Genomic DNA, 21535 nt, shown 5'->3' with positions numbered 1-21535 from the left:
CTCCCTGAATCTGTGCACCTGCAGTGCGGACGCTCGAGCTGTTCACTCCCACGCAGCTACAGCCTCCGGGGCTGACAGCCTAGGGGAGTGAAGTCTGTCTGTCGCCGCACCCTGATTCCTTCTGCCCTCTGTGTGTGTCTGTCTGTCTGTCCTGCTGTCCGGGGGGACCTGGAGCAGATTACACAGGTATAAGCTCTGTCTAAGGATAAAATAAAGTTCAGTGAGTTTGGGGGAAGAAAAACTATACATGGATAGGGAAATACCATACACTGCCGGACATATATGCCCAATAGCTCTACTTAGTTGCCAGAAGTGAGGGGGGGAAAAAAAAAAGGAAAAATAAATAGACTTGCTAAGCCTCCCAGAAGCCCAAGCAAAGTCCCTCTCTGCTCGCTGGTGCCTGGCACCTGGCTTCTCCTCAGCAGCCCGTGTGTGGCTGGAGGGAAGGGCAGAAGGCAGGCTGGGCGTCTGTGTAGCCAACACCCTGAGGGCCCATACAGCCATGCGCGTGAACGCCCTCAAGGGATCCTGAACTCTGAATACTCACTTTTTTTTTAAAGATTTTATTTATTTATTTTTAGAGAGGGAAGGGAGGGAGAAAGAGAGAGAGAGAGAGAGAGAGAAACATCAATGTGCGGTTGCTGGGGGCCGTGGCCTGCAACCCAGGCATGTGCTCTGGCTGGGAATCGAACCCGCGACACTTTGGTTTGCAGCCCGTGCTCAATCCACTGAGCTACGCCAGCGGGGGCTGAATACTCACTTTTCGAACACCCATCCTTCTGTGGCCCACTGGGCCCAGGGGAGTGGACGCACGGATTCACCTACCCCAAGCGAAGTGCAAACACCCAAATTCGATGTCTGCTCCCTCAGAAGCCCTGGCGCGTCCGCTGCCCTCAGTGACTCCGTCCTGGACAACCGCGTGGCCCCTCTCCGCGCCTTCCCCACCTGGAGTCACCGTCCCAACTTGACTTGTGCGAGTCAGGGCTTCTCGGGTACCCAGACGCCCATTCCCAGGGCTCCCTCCTTCAAGCCTGTTTTCTCACGAATCCGTTACATTCTTTGGTAAACTGGCTCCTCTGCAGAAACGTGAGTTTGCTGATTCGGGAACAAACAAGTGTTTAAATCGCTGCCCTATGACGTTTTCGTGACAAGACCTTCTGTAAACTGGAGTCGTGCTGCATGCATGCGTGCGTGACGCGGGTGGTCACGGGACTTAGGGAGCGGTCTGAATCTTGGGGTCCCACTCCCTCCGGAGGCTCTTCTCTCTCTGGGTGCCCCCTCTCCGACAGCTGTGCTGTGTCCGCAGCCTCGCTTGCTGTTGACAGAAGGACAATAGGGGTGTGTGGGGTCGCACAGGCAAAGGACGGGCCACGCCGGCTGGGCAGTGGGAGGGAGCCCTCCCTCCGTCTATGAGCATTCATTCCTTTGGGACCACTTTTCAGTCCTCTCTGCCTTCATAAGGTCTTTCAAAGCGGGACCTTAAGCCGACCCCTACAGATTGTCTTAACCTACATGGGCTATCTTACCACTGGTGAGAAACGGCCAGAACCTCTCAAAGAAAAATTCCGTGATTCGCTTCGCACAGGCTGGGACGCTGAAATTACATGAACATACCACCGCTTTTATTTTAGTCGCCGTTTTCTTCTCCCGTTTGGACCTGCTGTCTGACGTTTCTGTCTTGCCAACGCAGATCCCACTGTCTTCAGAGCTGTCTCAACTGTCACTCTCAAGCCAGCTCTTTCCCCTCCGGGCAACGCCGCGACCACGTGCTCCTGGGACAGTGGCCGTTGACTTCGCTGGTTTTTCTTCCCTGACCTTCGTGACATGCAGGGTCCGGCAGGAGTAGCCCCTCCCTGGGTGTGGGTGGGAGGGCAATAATAGCGGTGTAATAACTTACAGTTTCAATGTGAACAGGTCACCTAGAATGTCACATGGTGTGCTTGAGTGCGATCCTGCTACGTTACAGAATTACATGCTTATGATTTTGTAGTGAGAGATTTTGTACTAAAAAGAGGTGTCATTTGTGCCGGACCCTGTAGAATGCGGAGGGTGTGCAGGGGGGTACAAATGACTGCAGTTCTATGGATTTCACATTCAAAATGTTTGTTATTTTTGTGGAGTGGCACAGTTTAGGGAAAGAAACTCGGAGTCTACAAAGCGGGCGTGTCAGAACGCTTTCTGTGGGTTCTGTTTGCTTTCCTGCCCATCTGTTGCCACGAACTTGCGAGAGAAAAAAGGAGCAAGCCCCGCCGGCTCTCTGGGCGGCCCTGGGGTGGGGGGCGGCGAGAACAAGCGCCCCTCGAGGAAGGGAGTCAGGAAGAAAGCAGCTGCCCCGTTTTCTGGGGAAGGGCGGCGTGACGGGAAAGCCCCGCGGGGTCACATGAGAGAGAGATGCCGGAAAATCCCCAGTCACCAGGGCTCAGGGGCCCAGAGGCGCATCAGACGGTCTCCAGGGCCGTGTGCTCGAGGCGTGCCTCGCTCACCTGCAGAATGTGAAGCTGCACTTAGAAAACTCCAGCCAGTGACTGAGGACATTCTCGGCAAAAACTGCCTGACTAACTCCCATGCCACGGAACTGACCCGTGACCAGTGCGTCCCGTGGTCACAAGTGGCAGACCACGACGGCAGCTCACGTCGATGTCCGGACCACCAGTGAGTGTTTGCTCTGTCTCTTCTGTGTTAGTTTTACTAAAAAAACGCGACAGTCGGATGCGGGAGACCTCCTAGGCTCAGTGTCAACGGCCCCACCGAATCCAGAGGGAGAGGGAGGACATCACACAACCCCGAGGGGCGGAGAAAAACGGCTGAGAAGACGTGGTCAGTGAACGGCTCCCGGACAGCGCCGGAAAAGGCACGGAAAGGGCTTGCCCGCCTGCGTGTCCGCTCCGTGATGCCTCCGTCAGGCAGGTCCGTGTGCCCGCCAGAGAAGGCCCGGTTCAAGCTGGGGAAACTCGCGGCGCTCCCTGGTGAGGGCCCGGCGCTGCCGAGGCTGCTGGGCTGGGACAGGCGCTCAGGCGGGACGAGCGGGGCGCTGAGTCCAAGAATCTGTTTACAATTCAGGCTTCGAATGTTGACATACAAAAAATATCATTGTGATGTTAAAAAAAAAAAGAAGAAGTGGCAATGACTATGTAAGCAGAATAACCAAAGGATGACTCTCTCCAGGTCTGGGGTAGGATACATAGTACTTCGTACTCACTGCCATGTGGGTGGGGGTGGCACCTATCAGTGGCAGTCTCAGTGTCCCTGGGAGCTGGGTCCTTTGATGTTATTTCATCGGTAAGGACAATGGGGGCCCTGAGAGGTTCAGTCCTGGGGCCATGCCGCTATGCCCCCAAGATTTTGAAGGTCAAATTCAAGATCAGAAGTGGGACTGCTACCGCCCCACATCAACAGATATTCCCGGATTCTGCCACCACGGTTGTGTTCATCTGACACGAGGACAAGCGGGCTGGCTGGCTGAGATTTTTGTCTCTCGCTCCGGTCTTCCCTCCGCTTGATCAAATGCGGCGCAGGCTCAAAAACAGGTTTTGAGCTGCCTTGCCCTCCCGGAGACTTCAACCGCAAAAGGAGGGTTGTAATACTAATACTCACCTCAGGAGTTGTTCTAAGGGTGAAGGGAGCAATGTAAAGAACGTATCACAGACGCTGGAAACCGCGGTTATAATCACGATCGGCGCATGGACAGAAAACGCGGGGTGGGCTGAGAGAATGCTTGTAAAAGAGCATTTACTTTGGAAAAGGGAGCTTATATAACTTTTCCCCAAATGCGGCCAGGAATAAAAAGACTCTTCTGCAGACGTGCGACGCTGGAGCCAGAAACCAGACCACATGTTGCTACCTGTTACTTTCGCTCACTCGCCGGACTACCTATCACTCGCGTATCTCCGACCCGGCGTTATCTGTTTCAGCCTGTTCCGTCTTATCTACCATTCTATTGTGCAAGAGTAAACTTTTATCCTGGAACTGTCCCATTTCCCCTTGGCCAGGTGACCAGGGTCCAAGGGTCACAGGGATGGCAGAGAAAAAGTGGCAAAGTGGCAGCCAGCGACCGCTTCTGCGAAACTGCCAGCCTTCGGTGATTGCTGACCCGAACAAGGGGCACTCTCCCGGGACTGCACCGACAGACTCTGGCTCCACACGCCTTCCGGCCTACGAGTGAAACACCGAAGGTGACATGTGTTTTCTGCCGTGTCCTCTCACCCACTTGCAAAAACCCACCAAACAAACACAGACCGCTAGGTTTGCTCAAACACAGCCTGAACGCCAGGGTTGATCAAAGTCTAGAGAGAAAAATCAATTCGGTACAACTGCAGCTGGTGGCATTCTCCATCTTCAGAAGCCCATGCAGACACGGGGAGAGGCATTTTCTAGATACAAATACAGGGTCCGGCAGGAGCAATGCCTGCGGGAGTGCAGTTGGCAGGGTAACGGCACGGGTGTAATAATTTATAGTTTCAGTTTGAACAGCTCACCTCCAACGTCCTACGGTGTGCTTGAACGTGGTCTTGTTATGTTACAGAACGACATGCTCATGGTTCTGTAATAAAAGATTTTGTAATAAAAGAAGAGGCATTATCTGTGCCGAACCCTGTATAACAAAATATCAAATGATCCAATTTTTAAAAAATTGTGGCTATTTCTAGCATTAAAGCTCACTGTCCTTTCTTTCTCAGAATCAGTTGTTTTTTTTTTTTAAGCCCAGTCTTTTAATGAGACAAAAATATTTTAAAAATTTACTGTAGATCAGACTTACTTGTACGGGGCAAGGTTATTTTTAATAAAATTCTTTACTATCCTAGACTATATATTCTTATTATGTGTTAAGTTGCTCAAATTTTGAAGAGTATTTTTGCAAGAGGATTTGATGACTTCCTTCTTGCTGTTTTCTCCTTCCTTAAATGGTCGCCTGGCGAACAGCACTTTCTGTCTGAGGCATTATGGCTCCCCTGCCCGAAGGGACCCGAGGAGCCGGAGCTGATGCTTCCTGGGGCCCGGCGACACCCCGACCCCTCTGCACCCCGCACTGCAGAGAAGGCGCTGGCTCTCCCCAGCCGGAGGAGCCCTCGGCGCGCTAATAAAACCGCGAGGCGCCTTCCAACGCACCATTAAATCCCGCTGAAGTCTGGGGGTTTTCAGGGGTGACATCTTCGAGACAACCTGATTTGCGTGCGTGCCCTAAATCACGCCCTGGCAAGGAGGCATCGGCCGTCCCGGCCTCCGCCGCGCTCAGCTGGATTGCCTCGCGGAGACGGGCTGGAATGTTAGCTCGAGGTTTTCTGAAAGGCTCCCCGAGGCACCTTTGAGGAAAAGATATTAAACCAAACAGCTGCTGATATGGAAACCGGCTGTCTCAACTGCAGTTTGGTGAGCATGTGAGCGGGGGTGGCGGGGGCGGTGGGGGGGGGACGGTGGGGGGGGACAGTGGCTGACAGACGTGAGGCAGGCGATGACCGGACAGTTAACGCTGATTACTTGGAAGAGTTCCTGGGGCCAGGGAGGTGGGGAGCCTCGTGTGGGCACGGGGCGGTGACCCAGGTCAGTGAAACCTGGAAGGGATCATTTCTCTGTCCTTCTTCCTCGAGTTTCAGGCACCGTAAATATTAACTTGTCCAAGATCCTGCTCCGGAGCGGTCGTTGACGGAACAGGCGAAGGATTTCGCAACACCTTAAAAAAACAATCTTATCAGCGCTGCGGAGCTGGTTTTATTATCCCGCTTCCTAAGAGAGCTGTGCACGTGGCACGACCCTTGTCAAGGCGGTGGAACTTGGCCCTTCGACTGACGCAGACAGACGCCGCTGGGGTTTCGCAAGCCCACGCCGCTCGCACGGGCGTGGAGGCCGGTCTCGCCCGAGTTTTCAAGGGGTGGATTTTTGAGATAAAATCAAGAGAATGGGATTGAGAAGCACAAGAAGTTAGGATTATAAAAACGTGTTTGACTGTGGGCCTGCACCGATCTTCACAGCATTAGAAAGTAAAAGAAAGCCCCGGCTGGCGTAGCTCAGTGGATTGAGCGCGGGCTGGGAACCAAAGTGTCCCAGGTTCGATTCCCAGCCAGGGTACATGCCTGGGTTGCAGGCCAGAACCCCCAGCAACCGCACATTGATGTTTGTCTCTCTCTCTCTCTTTCTCCCTCCCTCCCTTCCCTCTCTAAAAATAAATAAATAAAATCTTAAAAAAAAATAAAATCTTTAAAAATTAAAAAAAAAAGTAGAAGAAAGCATTCTCTACTACGAACACTGCTACGTATTTTTAAACCAGTGTGAGCGTGACCAACGCCGCCAGATTTCTGCAAGTGCAAAATACGTCGTTTCCAACCTGCTGCAGGACATGGGGTGGGGGCGCTCACTCAGATCCGGCCCCGCCCCCCGCCCTCCCACTGACCCTACCGCTAAGGGTGCTTTGTATATTTTTAAAGGGTTGAACCACAGATTCCACAGGGGCTGTTCGTGGCTGGCAGAGCCTAAGCCGTTTCCTGGACCAGCCCTTGCGGAAAAGCTTGCCCACCCCTGCGTGTTCACCCGTTTCGAGAAGACAGGACCGAAACCTGCCCTGCCTGTGAGCAGTTTGTCAGTAGCTGGTGATCTAAGCAGGGGGACACAGGGCTAGCCAGCGAGGCGGAAGAGAGACGATGGTGTCAGATAAGGCCTTCAGAGAAGAGACCCAGAGAGGTGTGGAAACAGGGGGTGACTCCAGATGACGCTGGGAGATAACAGGCGGAGCTGAAGGACAGACAGGATGCGGGGTGAGCGCTGGGACCGGGGCGTGCTTCCCTTGCAGAGCCACCGGGGTGGCGGGGGTGAGGGGGTCTCCTGGGCGGGGTGAGGTGGCCCTTGTCCAAGGGAGGCCATGACAGGGAGTTTGCACTGCGGCTGAGACCGGCCCCATTGTCCTCTGGAGTCCGGTGAACCGCCCTCCCACACGCACACAGGGAAGTGTTTTATTACCATCAGTGGAAAATTAAGGAAATACTTCCTGTTAGGCTGAGTATCTCGTAAATGAATGGCTTCTGGCAGTAAGTCAATGACTAACATTAATATATGCAGCCACCAGGTCACCTTTAACCCCCAGAGCACCGCGGGGCTCCCGTCCACTCACCAGGAGTCCCGATGCCCTACTTTTATGGCAGTTCAGAGAGAGGCGAGGCCGCCGGGGACGGCGAGTCCCGCCTCTGCCCCGTGCTCGTCCCCGACTCCGGACGTGCCCTTCAGCAAAGCACTCGACGCACCCAGTTCCCCTGGCAATGAGAGGGGGGTGGCAGACGCTAGCCACCTCACGGGAGGCTGACGGAGGGCAATTGTCTCCAAAAAGCTTTCAAGATAAGTGCTCCTTTCAAGATAAATGGACACGGAGCTGGGGGTTGTTCTCTTTCAAGAATGTAGAGGGAAGGAGACTTTCATTAATTAAAATAGGATGCTGGTCATGGCTTCCGAGAGCCAAGGGCTTTGCCACACAGGAGGGACCCTCAGTGATACAGCGTCTGCAGGAGGCCGAAGGCACCCACGGCCCCGGGGCTCTGGGCCGGCGCTCTCCCTGCATGAACTTTGGGACACGCGTTACATTGGCCTCTAACGGTGGGAGCGAGCATGGCCGTCCCACAGCACCGCCCTGGGCGAGGTGGCCACGTGGGGCTGCTGTGGGACGGCTCCGGGTCCTCGCCGAGTCTCCTGCGTGTGGCTCAGTTACGAGGGTGCAGGGACAGGTCCTCTCTGCACTTGCCTTTGGCTCCGAACTGTCACACTCTGTCCTACAGGGGGGACCGTGGCGGGTACGGAGAGTGGCTTGGTGCTAGCAGGCTGTCACTGATCCTGGGAAGCTGAGGGAGGTACGAACGTTTCTAAAGAAAGTCAAAGAGCCAACCCCGGGGACACGGCCACGCCACACCTGGAGCCGGCCGGGGTGGGCAGGAGACAGGACCTGGGAAGTCTCCGGCCGAGGGGGAGGGGCAATGTTTCTTAGGGTCTTCTGGAACACGTGCCCTTCCTACCCTAGTCTCTCCCCCTCTTCCCCTCCTCTCCCTCTTCCCCCTCACTCCCCTTCTCTGTCTTCCTTCTTCTTAAACAAACCTCCACCTTAAACTGGGCCCAGCAGGAGACAGGGACTGACACATTCAACTTGCAGTTTGCCGGTGGTCGGGAGGGTGGCAGCTGCAAACCACAGAGCCCCATGTGTGACCCTGGCTCCCTGGGGCCACTGATGACTCATAGTGGCCCCTGTGGGGGCCTCTTCTCTGCCGGCTCCTAATAACTGATGGGTGGGACGGGGCTCCAGTGGGACGAGCAGGCCTCACCGTCCCCCGGCCGCCCTGCAGGCGCACTCGCGGCTCTCTGCATGTTCCGGGGAGGGGGGAGGACGACAGCCTGCTGTCCGCACAACCCCGGGGCTTGGGGAAATGGGGTGGGCGCGAGAGGTGCAGGAGTCCCAGCTACAGGGGCCTGGGACCAGAGAAAGTGCCCTCGAGGGAAACCTCTATTTTCTGTGACTTTTCTTTATAATGGGACTGCTAGGTAGGGAAGTCGCTGGAACCTGATGGCAGCCGTGTGGCCCTTCTTATTTTTTGGAGCTCTCCGCCCACGGAGGCCGCCTGCCACCGCTCTGTCTACTGCTTTTGATCACGTTTTTCTGAGTAAGGAGCGTGTCCCAGAAAACGCGCCTCTGTGACCCAGCCAGCGAGGTGCCGCGGCCACGTGACCCGCCCGCCAGTCCACAGGAAGCACAGATGGGAATTCAGCTGCTGAAACAGTTAAGTCTCCCAGCCGGCAGCTTGACCCGTCCTTAAAGCAACGGCGCGGGGTCTGGAGGGGAAATCCGCTGGTTGGCAATTGTTGCAATTGTTCAGTTAATTAGTTCTCCACCTGGTTGTGGCTGGTCTTCGGGGGCCGGCACTCTCCCAGGTTAACTTCGACGTAGACGTGAACCGGAAGTAAGGGAGCAGACTGCTCGGCGCAGCTGCGCACTTCCCGACGTTGACCACGCCCAGCCCCGGAGCCACTGCCGCCTCCGCCCAGCGACCTGCGATCCCACTCCGGCGGTGTGCGTGGTGCGTGCAGCGAGCGCGGTGCGTGCAGTGTGCGTGGTGCGTGCAGCGAGCGCGGTGCATGCATATACGTAAAACGTGTGCACCTGCGCCCCGGAAACCAGCCTACTTGCCGCTGCACTGTCGCGAACAGCCGGACGGGAACGCCTCCGGTGCCCACCGGCTGCGGAATGGACTGCAGGCCTGCGGCCGCTCACAGAGTGGACTTGGGCGCTGCCTCCGGGTGGGCCGCTGCTCCCCACCATGCAGGCGGGCATGGGGGGCGCGAGGCTGGACACCGGAAGCCGGGCGGAAGGAACACGCCAAGGAGGCGTGGCCACGAAGCTCATCGGCAGTCAAAGTGAGTCACGCCCGTCCATCCCGACGGCCACCTCCACGTGGGTATCTTTGGGGCCGGGGACGCAGCGACTGAAGTGACAAGGGAACTAGCGGGTTTGGCGAAAGTTACACGAGTGTGTTTATAAATGTTTTTGAGCTGCGCACAATGAGACGCGTCCCAGAATGTTTTAGTTTTCCTTAATATTTATTTTGATTGGGGGAGGGAGGGAGGGAGGAAGAGGAGGAGAGACATGCTGATGGGTGGTTGCCTCTCGTGAGGCCCCCACTGGGGCCCTGGCCCGCAACCCCGGGCATGTGCCCGGACTGGGAATCGAACCTGCGACCCTGTGGTTCGCAGCCCGCGCTCCATCCACCAGGGCTGCAGTTTCTCGTTCAGCTTGCACTGCGTGGTGGGTCTCGGAAGCCCTTCCGCATCCGCGTGCGAAGTGTCCTCGCCCTTTCCAGCAGCGGCGTAGCGCTCCACGGCAGTCTGCTCACCAAGGCTCCTGCCGATGAGCGTTTAGGTGGCCGTGACAGAAGGTCGCGTCCAGTCACTCGGTGCCCCCGGGGTCCTCCCGCCCTCGAGCACACACGCGACAAACCTGCGAGCGCAGCCGGAGCAGCGACACCTGCGCCCGGTTATGCCCTCGCTGTGCCGCACCGCGGCGTGCGGGCCCGACTCCCGGCAGTCCGGCGGGGGTCCCCGTCCGACCGTGCGTGTCCCTCGCTGCCCCCCCAGTCTGCTGGGCGAAAGTGGTGTCTTCTTATGAGTGACCTGGAGCTTTTTTCCCATTTCTTTGTTTTTCTGAAAAAAAGTATTGTCTCTCAATTTTGTCAATTTTTTGTTGTTACTGCCATATAGAAATGTTTTGTTTTTATGCAAACATCCATCTTTTAGGGATTCTGGCTTTTTTTTATACTTCCAAGGGCCAACTATAAGATTACATAAAAATTACCCAACAATTTATTCCGCACACTCAGGGTGTTCAGTGAGAGTCTTCTTCTCTTCCTCTAATTTTTTTTTTTTAATATTCTATTATCTTTAGAGAGAGGGGAAGGAAGGGAGAGACACATCGATCACTCGCTTCTTGCGCGCCCCCAACTGGGGACTGCACCCGCAGCCCAGGCCCGTGCCCTGACGGGGAACCGAACACGTGACCTTCCAGTTCGCGGGCCGGCGGACGCTCAGCGCGCTGAGCCGCACCAGCAGGGCCGCTTTCTCTGCTCCCAACGATGTTAGTCCGCCTGGAGCTTGTGGCGGAAGGTGGATGGTCTGGATCCAGCGTCAGCGTCTCCGCCCAGAGCGCAGCCCGCTGCTGGAGCACCGCTACTGACCAGCCCCTCTCTGCACGGAGGGCAGACACCGCCGCCCCCCGCTGCCTTGCTCCCGGCACTGGCGCCCCCGCCTGCCGCCCTGGGCCGCCCGGCCCGGCACCCACATGCGCGCGCCCACTCTAGCCAGCGCCGCTTCACGGTTTCCCTGCGGACAGGGCCAGGCGGCCGCGCCGTCCGTTTGCGAGGTGGCCCTGCGCGTCCTTGCAGTCGGTTCCCCTGCATCCGTGTTACATCAGCACCCACCGTCTCTGAAAAACCGTCGTTTTCAGCTGAGGTGTGTTTGCATTGACAGATGGCCTAGGGAGAACTGATTTTTACAAAGTTTTCTTTTTAACTAAAAACACGGATACCTTCCTGGTCGTTCAAGTCTTCTTTTTGACGCCCAGGAGCTGGGAAACGAGTCTCCTTCACAGACTCCTCACTTCTTAAGTTTATTCCTAGGAAGTTCATCTTTTCGTTGCTCGCACACATCCACTGCATTTTCGAACTTGCTGTTGTCCTGAGAACTTGACAGCCAAAGACGAAAAGTGACTCTGATCTCAATAAATGGAATTTTCTAACCCATAGTAAGTAACCACAGCACTTGTAATTTAATTCTGTTCAAAAGAATTCAAAAGAAAAAAAATCCCCAGATTCATAGAAGAAAAAGGATATTAGGAATAAATGAAAAATCGTTAAAACGCTGGTTTCTGACCCACATCTTCCTGTTCAAGCTGAACCCGGGTCACCCGGTGCTCCCGCTGCCGTAGCAGCGCCAGGTGCTGTGTCCGCTCGGTGCTGCGCGGGCGGGCGCCCAGCTCACTGCGCGCCTGTCCCTGGGGGCGGGGCGGGGCGGGGCGGGCCGCTCAGCTGCTCCGGGTCTCGCTCACCTGGATCCTGGAGGCCAGTGCCGCCGGAGCCGGGGCCTGCCCGGCAGAGCGGGTGGCCGGGCTCCCGGCCTGCCATCCCCCCGCCCCGCGTAGCCTCGGGGAGGGACGTGTGTCTCGGAAATCGCCGCTCCGCCAGAACCGGGCTGTGCGGTGGGTGCCCAGGGTCTGGGACGAAGGAAAAGGGGACGCAGGAGGGAGGCGCGTGCTGCCCGGGAGGGCCCCGGAGCTGACCTTGGGGCGAGCTCCTCCTCTCGCGAGTCTGAGGCCTCCGGGTCCCAGAGCTGGGCGGGCTGGCTTTCTGGCTCCGGGGGAGCCACTGCCCAGCCAGGGGAGGAGGGGGCAGGCGACTCCTCACCTTCCCCTCCAGGCAGGGAAGGGGACCGCAGGCCACCCCCTCCCGGGAGGACCCCGCAGGAACCCACGCGGGTTCCCTGGCGGCTCGGTGCCCGGAGACAGGCAGTCACCAGGCCTCCCGCACGGGAGCGCTGCCGGGACAGGGAGGCCGACTCTCTCCTCCGCCCGCCCGCCCGCCCGGGTGCCCTCGCCCCCCCCACCCTCACGGCGGCCCCCTGTGCTGGCAGCCGCTGTCGCTCCCGGTCCGGGGAGGGGGGCGGGGGGGGGTGCAGGCCAGGGCCGAGAACACAGCAGCAGAAGGCGGAGTCCGAGTCTGAAGTCGAGAGTCCGACCTCGACGGCCGTGCCTTCGACCACCCCCCTTGGCTCCCGCGAAAACCGAGGGTGAACCCCGTGTTCCGAGCGAAGGGTGCGCGGAGAGGTTCAAGTTGTTTCTGTGCGCCGAACACCTCTGCCCGCGACTTCACGGACTGACCGGCCCATCCCGCGGACGAGGGTGTCGCTCGCCTCCACGCGGCTCGCGTCCGCGGGGGGCGGGGGGGGCCGTCAAGCCCCTCCGCGGGCACACTTCCCTCTGAGCGACAGATCCGCGCGTGTCGCTGTCAGAGCGCCTCGCGGCCGCCTCGCGTGTTTACTCCGCGGTGCTCTGAAGACGGTGCTGCAGGTGACGGCACTTCTGCGCTCCCAGTTCACACGCGGCCTGCCTGCCGGGCTGTGGGCCCGTGTGCGTGAGCGCGCGCCCGTGTTTGTGAGTAGTGTGCCTCTCCTGGGGGCGTGCATTCCACCCTCGCTGCGATCCTGTGCCCCAGCCGTGTTGCTAGGCAACACCAAGCAACACGCATCCCACGGGCTCCTGGCTCCATCTGATGTTTCGCAAACCGGCCCCTGCCTCTAGAGGCGGGCAGATGACACAGCGCGGGGGCGGCGGGGCTTCCTGAGCGACCCCGCATGCACGCAGAGCAGAGCCAAGTGACCGCGACCGTGAGAAACGGGCTGGCACGAGCCAGATGCACACGTGTGTGTAAGACTTTAGCTGATAATTCGTCAGTGAAATCCACGGTGACCCCGGCCCCCCACGCGGCAGTCCTAGGGCGTGGGCGGGGGGTGCGCGTGGGGCACTCCCCACACCGGTGAGGTCGCAGCGATCCGCCAGGTGAGAGCTGGGAGACGTCGTCTGTCGGCGTGGAAACCAGACCGTCCAGGCCGGCGTCCCGCACAGCACGGTGAGCGGACCCTGCGTCTCGGCCTGGAGCCCCACACAGTCCGTTCCCAGGGAGAGGCCACAGAGGCGTCCGCAGCCCGGAGGACGCCCGAGGCGGGGGGCGGGCCTTCCGTGGCGGGGCGGCGGGGTGGGGCTCAGGGCCTCGCCACTGCAGAGAGGGTCCCCTGCTTTTGCCCTCCCCCTCAAGCCGAACTCGGAGACCCACCGCGGGCAAGCCCTGCAGGTCCCGGCGCGCGGGGTGACAGTCCTGGGAGTGGCCCCGCCTGAGCGAGGCAGTCCAGTGTCGGCGCCCTCCGCCGACTCCCCCGGGACGGCAAACGTGCCGCCGCAGCCGCAGCCGCAGGCCTGGGGGGCGCGCCGCCAGCGGGAAGGTCAAGGTGCAGTGGCAGGAACCGCACCTGTGGGCAGACACGACGGGAGGGGGCAGCCACCCAGGCTGCGCGACAGGCCCTCCCGCGCACAGCCGTCCCGAGTGCTGACGGACGAGGCCCACTCAGCACGGCTTCAGCGGGCTGGACCGGACGCTGAGCGCGTGGTGCCGCCCCAGGACCCCGGTCGCGTCCGCGGCCGAGGCGCCGGCTGAGCTCCGCGTCACCTCCAGGCCCGACTGCGGCTGGAAATGCACTCTCGAGGCGGCCCATTCGCACAGCTGTCCAGTCGGCGCGGGCTGTCGGCGGAGGGATCTAGTGACCACGCAGCCTCCTGCGTGTCCTCACGGCCTGGCGTCCCCAGAAGGGGCTGTCCAGGAGAGGGCCAGACAGAGGCCACAGCCTATTTTTTCTATCTGGTGTCGGAGGTCATGTGCCATCGCTGCCACCGTAGCCTGTTGTTTGTGCAGGTCACCCCAGGCGGTGTGGGAGGGGACGCCAGAGGGTGAGAGTCCCGGGGGGGCTGCCCACCGTGGTGACAGAGACATTTCTATGCAGAGATGACAGAGAGGACAGTCCCCTACTGATCTCAGCGGGTTGGTGGTTCGAGGCGAGCTGGCCACCGTGCCTGCAGAGGAACCGCCTGCTACCCTGTTGGGGACTGCCCTGCCTGGTTTCAGAAGCTGTAACCCCCGCCAAGGCTAAGGCTGAGGGAGCGACCTTGGACGGTAAGCCACCAAGGAGACAAAAGCTTATCTCCCTGGCAGGAGACTGCTTCTGCTCCTTTTACTTCACCCTGCCTGGCCCCCAAAGCTTGGTCGGTTAGCCAGTGATGGGTAAGATTCCCCAAGGGGGGAACGACCTAAGACAGGCACGATCACGTGGGAGGCCCCCAAGGAAGGACTTTGGGGGGTACAGCAAAAGGGGGTGATGGACCCTCGCCTCTCAGCTTTGACATAGCCTGAGTCCTCAAGGTCTGTGAGAAAATCTCCTTATCTCTTGGCTGCCTTACTTCCCCTGCTCCACCTAAGCCTGAAACAATGACAGAGGGTGGTGCAGCCCTGTGCTGGAAAGGGCGGGTTCCCTGGGCAATCAGGCCTCAGAAAGAATATGTAAAATCCTGTGAAACCTGCTTTGTTTAGAATGCTTTCAGTTGAATGATAAGGGTCCAAGGAAGAAGTAAGTTTGTTCCTTCAAGTTTTTTACAGCTCTTTAGCTATTTGACCCTGTTTCAAAATAGGCCCTCAGAGTTCCTTGTTATCTATTGTTTGATCCTTACTTCCTGGCAATGTTTAATGAACTTTACCTGAATTCCTGTGTAAACGAGCCCAATAAAAGCCCACTGAGGAACAGGCTCCTGGCCCTTCTCCTGTGAGAGATCGGCCACCTTTCCCCCCCCAAGCAGGTCGTGTCTTGGTAGACTTTTTCTCATCTGTGGTGGGCGGGGATGGGGGGAGCCCTGCGGGCGGAGCCCCCCCGCCCCCCACTGCTCCGAATAGCACTGGCTTGGGAGCTGCTGGATCCCATGGTCTCCAAAGCCAAGTCTAACCTTGACCCTGATCCGCAAACGGTCCTGGTCACAGGTGCTTCCCAGGAGTCGGTGGGAGATGCAGTGTTCCAGACCCTACCCTCCAGATTCATGAGTGAGGGTCTCCAGGGAGGGGCCTGAAAATCTGTACGTCTGCTCAATGTTTTAAGAATGTTGCCCAGGTTACTCATGTAACATGATCGGAAAGTCCGAACGGTACAGCATGTCATTAGAAAGTCTCTTCCCCAACCTTTCCTTCCAGCGGCCCAGCTCCCCTTCCTGGAAGAGGTGGGGAGCGCCCCCGGGGTTTTCCTGTGTAGTATTCATGCAGGAACATAGGAACACACAAAGCATACATGGTAAACGAGTGTATTTGATCGTGTGTGTGTGTGTGTGTGTGTGTGTGTGTGTGTGAAGGCAAATCAGAAGCCCAGTGCGCAGAGAGGGGGGCCAGGTCATCGCTGGCCTCGGTCACCCGCTCCCTTCAGATGCAGACACTGTACCGGTTGCTCGTGCTTTTTCTCAGTTACAGCTGACCCACGGCATCACCGTGGTCTCCGGTGTGCGGCGTGACGACTAGACATTAATACAACGTGCAAAGTGATCCCCCATGCAATCAGTCTAGTTCCCATGTGACCCCGTGTGCCTCTTTCAGAGATAGGACTCTGTCACCGGCCAGCAGCTCGGACACCCGCGCCTGTGACAGCACACAGGAACCCCCGGAAAGCTCTATCTGGGGGCACACAGGCGGTGAGAAGTGCACGTGCTTAGATCCTGCCCTGGATATTGCACTCGGATTCAGCCTTTGGGCACTTACAGAGACCTACTGTGTGCTGGGCTCGGACAGCGGTGAACAACGGCCCCGCCCCGAGCTCACGGAGTCTGTCGGAGGAAACCCCCGTCTCGGCCCAGGGGCGGTGGTCGTGAACGACGGTGCACCTGACGGTCCCATGTGTGCCCCAGGAGTGGGCAAGGCAGGCTTTTGGCTGTCTTCGTTTGCACCTGTTTGGGGTCCCGCAGACACCCCTGAAGGGCTGCCCCGGCACCCGCGGTGGCACTGCGGTTGGATTTGGAGTAGGCTGTGGCCGGAGAGCTCTTTGCCCTGTGGAGTTATTAATTCCTTTTGCTGATGGAGGTAACGAACTAGGTATTCGGGAAGACTCACCTTGGTTTTGTGCCGTGGGCCGCCGGCCAGAGGGGCTGTAAAGTGTGAGGACGGCTGCGGAACTCGGATCTTCGCTGCCGCGCAGACACCCCCGAGGACCCTCACCCGCTCCCCAGCTCCCTCTGAGCGGCCCGTGGCGCGAGGTCTGCGCTCTGCGCGGTCGGTCCGGGCCAGGCTTCTCCCCGAACTCCACGGCACGGGGGCGGCGAGCGGCCCGTGCCAGTCCGTGCGCACGGTATGTTCACAGGAGGGCTGACAAGTGTTGAGAGGTTTTTTATTCGATGTGCATCTTTTAAGGAAAAAAAAAAACAATCCGTAAAAATAGGTATTTGTTAGTTAGTGTTCCCAGTGAGTCTTAAGATCGTGATCGATTGTGTCCATTAGGGAGTCCACTCCAGGCAGGCTGTGTCGATGGTCTGGGCTGCGTCTGACATTCACGATGACACCGCGCACCACGCGGGCAGTTTTTAATGATCCAAACGCAAAACCCCTCTCGTTCTCTGTGTAGCTTCCGAGAGCCGCTCCTGCTAAAACGGGCTGCTTATGCTAATGTGCCACAGTTAGCGAGCGGCAGGCCGCTCTGTGCGAGCGCTGGTCTTGGCAGCTCTAGAGCCTGCTGCCATCACACACACTGACGGGCTGCTTGACGGGCTGCAAAAATCTGGATTTACTAAAGGTACATCTTGTGCAAACCATGAAATAAATACATGATTACATCAAAAAATCTGCTCTCTTATCGGGGTGAGGAAATTGTCTTCACAACCTCCCAAGGGAAATGAAAGCATTTTGGGTGGAAAATAGACTCTCCATCTGCACACGCTGCACCGTCTGAGATTCCCGACCCGGTTCGGTCCGGCCGGCCCCTCCGAAAACACGGCCCGCTGGGCGGGAACCACGGACTGCGCCCTGTCCAGAGCCCGCCGGGGAGACGGGCAGCGCCTTGTTGCTCTGGTCGATGTTCTTGGGTAAGAAATAGTAGCTGTCAGGATTACTGGTGCAAAGCACAGTTTTACAAGTTTGCTTTTACCCTTGTTTGACCAAGCTGGCCAAGGTCAAGGTCTGTCACTGCGAGGAGGCTGGATCCTGGATCTGTCAGTAGCAGCACTGCCGCCGGTCCGTGACCGCGTCAGGAGTGAGTGAGGAAGGCACACCTGTGGCCCCCGCGCAGTGTCTGCCGTCCCACGCTGGCTCCTTCGAGACAGTCCCTGACCTGGGGGGGCGCGCATTTCGAGCAGAGGGAGACGCTGGGAAGAAGCAAAGGTGGTTCACTGGTTCACTTACCCGACAAGAGCACGAGGCCTGGCCAGGAGGTCCAGCCATGCGCCGTGGACAGCAGAGGCATCTGCTGAGGAAGACAGAGGACACCAGAAACACTGTGGACAGTGACGCCTCAGTCCCCTTCAGAGTGGGCCCCCTGGGCCCTCACACGGTTCTCCCAGTCGCCATCAGCTGCCCTGTCGTATTTTCCTGAATCTCACCAATGGTCTGAAATCTCTTCCCTCTCAAAGGTGATTTTAGTTTTGGGAAAAGCCAGAAGTCGTAGGGCGCCAAATCTGGGCTATTAGTGGGGCTGAGTCACCTGGGTGACCTGCTGTTTCACCAAAACACTCCGCATGAGACGTGATGCGTGAGCAGGTGTGTTGTCTTGATGAAGCAGCCAGTCACCAGTTGCCCACAGCTGTGGCCTTCTGAAGCACCTGAACAGTTTCCATGGAGGAAGTTAAGCTTAACGCAAAATCTGATACAGACTCATTGCTCTACTCGCTCAGTCATTTTGAATGTGATGGCCCCACGGTACTCATGCTCACTCAACAGTGTCAACTGCCCCCCCCGACTAGTACAGTGAAGGTGTCACTGTTCACTCGTGCACATTCCAGTCCTCTCTCCTTGGCTGCCAGGTTACACCGACGTCACACAAACCGTTCTCGCTATATTAATAATGGCTGGAGTTTTTCCGGACCTTGTATGCTGAGAATCTACTCTGCACAGGCACTCGGTTGCTGTGTCCTCGGCCTGGGGGATGGGCGGGGCTTGGCTCACATTCTCGCATTCTATCGGGGAGATGAGCACGAAACAGCCAACTCTGCAGTCACTCATCACTGTGCGAAGTGTCTCCACAGAAACCGGCAGGACGGCCGAGGGCAGGGAGTGGGTGGAGGAGGAAGCCTTTCTCCAGGAGGTTCTTGACGTTTAAGTCATGTTTGGAATGGACTGGGACAAAATCTTCACTGTGTCAAGGGTTAAAAAAAAAAAAAAAGAAGAGTTCTTGCATTTAAGGGTAAAAAGCCAAAAGATCTCTACGTGAAACACAGTGTGGTTTGGTGAGAATCTTCCACAGGCAGGAGGATACCCTTGCATGTTCTGAGACAACGTCTCAGCACGTGAGGGAAGGATTCGCTGCCTTGGGGTGCGGGTCCACGTCAGGAGGAGGAAGAATGGATGAGAAAGGCAGAAGGCTAATTAACTTTAGTCAACCTTCACGCACGTGAGCAAAAAAATGGAGAGTTTAACATAAAAATACTTCAACATGCACCCTGGCTCGTGTGGCTCAGTGGACTGAGTGCTGGCCTGCAAATCCAAGGGTCGCCAGTTCGATTCCCAGTCAGAGCACGTGCCTGGGTTGCAGGCCAGGCCCCCAGTAGGTGATATGTGAGAGGCAACCACAGGTTGATGTATCTCTCCCTCTCTTTCTCCTTCCCTTCCCCGCTCTGAAAAATAAAATCTTAAAAAAAACCCCTTGAATATGCTTATAAAAGCTTCAAGCTGATCACAAGTCTTCAGCGATAAGTTTAGATTCCTCGATGGGTGAGGGTTCTGACACATTTGTACACAGAAGGGAATGATTATGTTGCAGGCAGAAGCACACAAAGTCGGAGTTGTACAGAGAAAGTCTAAATTGTACAGAAAGTCAAGTATGCAATTAAAGTGATTTTTGAAATTTACTCTTTCAATAGTGAATCTCAACCAAACCTAATTGATGTTAAATTTCTGGTACAAAATGCAGTTTTAGAAAATGTATCATGAAAGGGATATATAGTCAGAAGTGAATGTAACCATGTACTCAGATTAGGTAGGAAGATGAATTTAAGTTTAAGTTTTGGATAGGTAATACGTCCTCTCTTGAAGAAAAGCAGCCAGGAACCCCGAAATGGACAGGCACCCTTCCCCGCCCTGTTCTCCCCACCCAGCTGCCCAGCGCCCCGGGCCGCGCGGAGGAGACACCTGCACACCAGAGGCTCCCATTACCGGTGTACACGCGGGGGCCCGCACACCCCAGCACACGCGGACACGGGCTTGCCTCTTTCTACCCAGACAGGACGCACACCGCGGGCCTTCTCCTGACGTTACTTCTGGGAGATTCTTCTCGCACCTGTACCCGCACCTTCCCTTCCACCTCCTCCTCTGCAGCCGCGCGGACGCACAGTCACCCACCGGGCCGGGCTCTGGCTGACGGACGCCTGGGTGGTTTCCAGCAGACGACTCCGCAGTGAACGACCTTGTCCCGTTCAAGTTCACGTCACGAGGACAGCCACAGGGGGAGGCCTAGCAGCCAAAGCGGGCGATCGTTAGGAACCCAGGAGGTGCTGCCAAAACTCCCAGCACACGAGTTGTTCCGGTCTACACCCCCACCAGTGACACAGCAGAATGTTTATGTTCTGTTTGGTGTTACCAACCTTCCAGCTTTTTTCCTCTGAGTGGGAACGACGGGAGAAAGATGCCAGCTCATTTTTCCACTGTTTACCTCTTTCCAGAGCTTCTGTCGGACTGTTAGTCTTCCCCCCTCGAGCTGCAAAAGCTGTCTTACGTTAGGAAGGTGAGACCTGCATTAGCACTGTGGGCTGCAAATGTCTTCCCCTCGCCTTGTCCTTTGCTTTTGACTTGCTTTTGTGGCCTTCTGCTGCGGGAGTTTTATTTTTACGCGGTTGAATTTTTCAACATTTTCTGTTGCGGCTCTTGGGTCTAAACTTCCCCCTCCCCCGGGGGGAAGGACAGCTGCACTCCAGGGCGTCACGCACGTCCTGTTCCAGGCCTTGTGCAGTTCTCGCTGTTTGTCTTCAATTCTTTTTATCCCTGTTGAGCTTGCCCTCACGTACGAGAGGCCGGTCCTCCCTAAAATGCCACCTGCTGAGTCCAGTACCCAGTACTGAACTGTCCGTATTTCCATCCTGCTTTGCGGTATCCTTTTTATCCCTTATTTGGATCAACTTTTTGAATTTATAGAAAATATGTATTTTTACACATTTCAGTCCTTAAAGATGTGTGTAGCCCTGGCTGGCGTAGCTCAGTGGATTGAGCGCGGGCTGTGAACCAGGCATCGCAGGTTCGATTCCCAGTCAGGGCATAAGCCTGGGTTGCAGGCCATGGCCCCCAGCAACTGCACATTGATGTTTCTCTCTCTCTCTCTCTCTCACCCCCCTCTAAAAATAAATAAAATCTAAAAAAAAATAAAAAGATGTGTTTAGAAACGGATGTTTCTCTAGGGACGTCGGTGAGAGGCTCGGGGCGTCTGCCAGTCCCACCGCCGCGAGCATTCTGTCGCACAGCGAGCTGGTTTTCGGATTCTGTTGATGTAATCGCAGCTGAAGAGCTCTGACAACTCGCTGAGGCCGGCGCGCCATCCTGACCCTCACGGAACAAACACCAGAGTCCTAGCTCCGCGCAGGCGGTAAATGCTCCACTTCTGCCCCAGAAAAGTGCTCTTTCGGGGGGCGGGGCAGGGGCTGGGGTCGCCGCTTGTCCACCATGCTTCTGTGTTTCCCTTGCCGTCACACTTGTTCCTGTAGTTTTGACTTCACTGTATTTTCCAGGTTTTCTACACTGATCATATATTACTACCATTAAAAAAACCTGAGTATCATGCCCCCTAAATCAACAAGCGTGGAAACACTTAAAAACATCTGACAGTTCCACGGGCTCAGGTGGGGCAGCCCACGGGCGGGCGTTCGGCGGAGTCGATAAAGACGGTTTGGAAAGCCGACGGCACAGATTAATTATAAAATCCTATCTTTGGGTTACACTAAAAACACAGTTTAGGAAGATCAGCTGGAAAAACCAGGTTCAGAAGCCAGGCCGCAGCTACAGGACTTAACTAACGTCAGTACAAAAACCTGCGAGGAATACACGGCGCATTTCTACTCGGTATTTATTTGTACTTGCAACAGTTTCAAAACAACTACAAAATGCTACAGATGTACCACTGCAGCTCTTCCTAATTGGTACGTGTCCCGGGGCACATTTTCGCAATCAGAGAAACATTACTTTTGCAGCTCACACAAAACTTCAATTTGGCTAATTAAGTCTTAGGCACAATATGATCCCTATCAGGATTACAATGTGCG

The 21535-nt window shown here is 56.7% G+C and overlaps 1 long non-coding RNA gene across 2 annotated transcripts; it reads left to right on the top strand.

Moving 5' to 3' along the window:
- Nucleotides 1–11573: 11573 nt before the first annotated feature.
- Nucleotides 11574–21034, top strand: LOC123830470. 2 transcript variants are annotated; one of them, XR_006787772.1, is made up of 4 exons: nucleotides 11574–11710; nucleotides 14062–14231; nucleotides 19509–20010; nucleotides 20678–21034. It is a non-coding gene; the product is annotated as an uncharacterized LOC123830470 (long non-coding RNA). The 2 variants fall into 2 exon arrangements; XR_006787773.1 differs by having other exon boundaries at nucleotides 20650–21034.
- The last annotated feature ends 501 nt before the right edge of the window (nucleotides 21035–21535 follow it).

Source organism: Phyllostomus hastatus, unplaced genomic scaffold (genome assembly GCF_019186645.2).
Source record: "Phyllostomus hastatus isolate PE091 unplaced genomic scaffold, TTU_PhHast_1.1 phas_scaffold_129, whole genome shotgun sequence".
Classification (NCBI taxonomy): domain Eukaryota; kingdom Metazoa; phylum Chordata; class Mammalia; order Chiroptera; family Phyllostomidae; genus Phyllostomus; species Phyllostomus hastatus.
The sequence above is the reverse complement of the archived record's forward strand: the minus strand, read 5'-3'. Positions and strand labels throughout refer to the sequence as shown.